Here is a 4,508-nt window from a genome sequence, read left to right on the forward strand (position 1 = left end):
TCTGGAATGTTGCATGTGTAGGCAGATGCTATGTCTGCCATGACTAGATGGCAAGCTCGAGGAGAGGTAGGTCTATGTCTTCTTTTCTATTGGGCATCTCCTCTCCATCTATATAGCCATCACAGCCTAAGGGGAAAATAATGACACACATGAGGGTGGCTGTGGGCAAGCTTTGCACTCTATTTAATGCCAGTGGATGGCCCTATATATCACTTTGGGCTCTGAACTCCACTGAGTCCTTCAGGAGACTGAAAATACTGACTCACTCTTTGTTGATATTTCTTTTGCTTTGATGTGGCCATACATCCAGTCTAGATACTGGCTGACTTTGGTGTAGATGCCAAAACTGTCTGGTCTCCCACAGCTCTCTCCTCTGCTCATCAGGACCACTAGGAACCATGTACCCCAGAATTCAGTGACCGTGGGCCCCCTACTATGCCCCTCACAACCATCCTGCTTGTCACCAAGGATTTCTGTGCAGGGTGTATTTGCTGAGACACTATTTTGCATGGTTTGAGAGCATTCAACATAAGAAGCCAGGGAGATTATGATGAATCTGAGGTTATAGGTACAGTTCTTGCACTCTTCAAATTGATGGCCCCAGCCTGTTTCCAACGTTTCCCTCCCACCTTTATGAGCTCTTGATGGACCAGTGCCAAGTTGGGAAGACAAATGGGTAGGGTTTATTTGGAGAACACAATGGGCTTGTCCCAGTAAAGTGGTGCAATATCATTGTCTGAGGCACTTTTGGTATAGTTTGGGTGCACGATAGTTTCCTGTATGTTAAAATCCATCTTTGAATTCTCATACTGCGAGATGTTGTATTCACCAAGTCTACTGTAAGATATTTTGGATGGTCCACACAGTGGGCTTCAGTCAGCACCCAGGAAGAATGAATAAGGACACTCCCACACTTTAACTTTGACCTGGAGTCTAACAGTATCACTAGCCATGGGCTGTCACTTTTGTTGACTGGTCTCTCCACCAAGATTCAGATTTGTAATTTTTCAAAATTTGGCATTGGATAATTCACCTTTAGTTTCCCACGTGGAAAATTTGCAACAGGTTTACATTCCATAGGGTTGTCACACTCCTGTTATCCAGGGGCACAGCTGCAATGATATGGCTGATTCTTGAGGTCCTCAATGCAGCAATGAGCATAGCCACCATTGGTTATGGAGCAGTTGGTATAGTTTACCTCATATCCACAAAGGCATCCTTCCCACTCTTTGCAGATACACTGAATGCTACCAATACTGTCAATGCAGGTCCCATTATGGTAGGGATGGGGATCTACAGGTCTCCATCCACATACTTTGACAAGTTAGCTAATGTTTCTTCCCGAGTTGTAAAAAATCTCCTGGACCGCTTCCAGGTCATGTATCTCCTCATTGCATTCCCGCTTCAGGTTGCCAGGTTTAATCTCTTCTGGGAACAACTTAGCTCACTTCTGAATCCTCAGGATTTGATTGGCTTTCTTGCTGCCAGAGTACACTGAGTTGACATGTCTACTGAGTGACTATCAGGAGGCCACAAACACCAAAAAGTTCATATCACCACATTTTGGAAGAACTGACATATGTGGCTTCAAGAAGCTGTAGCATGCGTAGTGGCCGCACCCTGGTAAATTGTCTTTGCAGGTGGGCTAAACCAGGTTGAAAGTAACTGACAGACCTCAAAGCCTTCGGTGACTTGGGAGAATGTCTACCCCAAGCATGTGAAGACATTTCCCTGCAGAATAGATGAATGAGAACACTTTGTTCCAACATCCGTAAAGGCAGCTGAAGCAGATCCCAGGGAGTACTTAGAGCTTGGCCAGATAGGTCCCTAAGGTCCCCAGGGGACCACTAGCAGAGACAACAAAATACCATTTTTTTTTAAAAAAAAAAGTGAACTCAGAAGCTTGTCCTTTACTTCATCCTTGAGTATCTAGCTACCATTTGTTTCTGGATGGGTGTAACATTCAGAAATAAGAGAATAAGTGAAGAGGAAAGCATAGCATTGTATATTAAGAAACTACCCTCATGTAAGGAAATCCAGGAATCAGAGTGGGGAAAACATGATGGAGAGTATTTGGGTGAACAACCAGGAAGAGAGAATCAGAAGTGATTCTTGGTTTTGGAGAATCCGACACACCATGGGTGGCGGAGAGAGATGATACTCAGAGGAAAAGCAAAGATGAAATAGAAGAGGAATTTGGAGAACAGATCACAAGCCTGGCAGAGAAACATGATATCAGAGTGATAGGAAACTTCAACTTATCCATATATCTGTTGGCACTCTCTCTTTGCCAAAAGCAAATTAATAACATTTTGACACATGGTTAGTGCTTAATAAATACTAGTTCACTCAATTTAACTGGTCTTAGTGACAATTTCATCCTTTAAAGGTATAGGAACCAACAAAGGGAAATTCTTTCTTGGATCTTATTCTCTATAATCAATGGAACTTTCTGCAGAAATGATGGGAATTTTGAGGGCATATGACCACTCTGTCCTAGAGTTTGTGATTGAGGAAAAGAAAAAAAATCATTGAATAGTGTGACTTGTGCCTTAGGCTAGGTTTAAAATATTCAGAGGAAAGATAGGGAAGATCCTGTGAATTAAAATGCTTTGAGGAAGTCAGCCCAGGGGAATGGAAGATAAAATTCTGAAGACTCAAAGAAAAACAATTCCAGTGAAAGAGGTTGCACAAGGAATTTATTTTGTTTCTCTTTTCTCAGAAAAAAAGAATGATCTTAACACATGAAATGAGAAAAAATTATTAACAGGGAGTTAGATAAAGAAGGAGATAGAAAGATACATAAAGAACTAGAAATTTAGCACCTAGATATTCTTCGTGAATTCGAGTCACCTGGCCCAGGTGAGCTACATCCCTGTGTCCTCAAAGACCCAGTAGATGTGATTGCTGAATCATCATCTGTCTTGGTTGAAAAGTTGTAGGAAATGGGAGAGGGGCCACAAGACTGGAGATGGGTAAATGTCCCAGTTTTCAAAAAAGAAAAGAGAGCCAAGTCTGGAAACTATAGGCTGGTGAACTTGATTTCAATTCTGGAGAAAATTCTAGAAAGGATCATTAAAGAAATGGGTAGCCAACATCTAGAAATAGAATCACTGATTACAAAGAATAAACGTGACTTCCTCAAGAGCAGGTCATGATGGGCTAACCTTATTTTCTTTTTTTTTTTGGCTAGTCAGTGGGATTAAGTGACTTGCCCAGGATCACAGCTAGTAAGTGTCAAGTGTCTGAGGCCTGATTTGAACTCAGGTCCTCTTGACTCCAGAGCCAGTGCTGTCTCCATTGCATCACCTAGCTGCCCCCTTATTTCCTTTTTTTGCTAAGATTTTGTCTCCTACACATAATGGTTATATGGGCCTGGACAGGTAATTTAAACACTAAATACCCTATGAAACTCGTTAGATGAGAGGGAATGCTGTAGGTATAGTTTGCTTAGATTTTACCAAAGTTTTTGATAAAAAAACCTATTCTTGTGGAGAAGATAGAGAGATATGGAGTAGATGATAATACAGTCTGATAGATTGAGAGCTGGTTGAATGACTAAATTAATAGAATGCTTGTTAACAGTTCAGTGTCAATGACATTTAGTTATCCCTTCCACATTGTGGGGATTAAGGGCAAGGTGCCCCTTTCATCTGGAAAATCTATGTGAATTTTCTGGCTCTCCCTTTATACCAGAGAAGAAGTCTGAATAATTATGGTATTAAAAATAAAATATGTTGATATTATGCAATACTATACATATATTTATGCATTTCTAAAATTTCTGTGTCATCTGCTGGCCTTTGCATGTTGTCTGTGACATCTGCAAAACTCCCCAAAAGTTCCCATTTAATTTCTTATACAGACCTGCAATATATCAAAACATGGAGTAAGTCATGATGTGGAAGGGATAACTGTATTAAGTCATTATTATGTGCCAAGCAGGATACTTAGTGCTGAATAAGCAAATGTAATGGGGTTTTTACAACACCCAGATCATCTAATAGATACATCCATAAGGAAAATGGCAGAAACCTGTGTGTGGGAGAAGATTTTATGTATTTCCCTACTATGTGGATGGGAGCAGATTCTTTCCACCGGCTGGCATGGGCTGCATCTTTAATATTTTCAGTCTGTGGGTCTCTCTCTCTGACTCTGTATCTCTGTCTGTTTGTCTCTATTTGTCTCTCTCTTTCCTGCCACCACTACTCAGACGTATTCAGGGGTAAAAGTCTTCTTCACTCAAAACAACATGTACTAGACTAGGTCTAGGAAGAATCTCCACCTTCCTCCACTTACCAAGAAATAAGCAGTTGTTATAAACTTGCATTTCCTTCTATTGATATGTACTGTGCTCTAAAAAATTTCCATGACAAAATATTTTGACTTACTGAACTTTGCTCCTTTGGCTTTGCTCCTGTTGGCTGATGCCTTCCTTCTATACTTCATGTATCCTAAAAACCATTTTGTGTTGTAACAGTGCTAACTTCTATAACCATAAAACATAA

At 40.7% G+C, this 4,508-nt stretch overlaps 1 pseudogene; it reads right to left on the bottom strand.

The window, feature by feature from the left end:
* Positions 1-240: 240 nt before the first annotated feature.
* LOC114032544 lies at positions 241-1,552 on the bottom strand (annotated as a pseudogene).
* Positions 1,553-4,508: the final 2,956 nt, after the last annotated feature.

The sequence above is a fragment of the Vombatus ursinus genome, unplaced genomic scaffold, assembly GCF_900497805.2.
Source record: "Vombatus ursinus unplaced genomic scaffold, bare-nosed wombat genome assembly UNPS02005459.1, whole genome shotgun sequence".
Classification (NCBI taxonomy): domain Eukaryota; kingdom Metazoa; phylum Chordata; class Mammalia; order Diprotodontia; family Vombatidae; genus Vombatus; species Vombatus ursinus.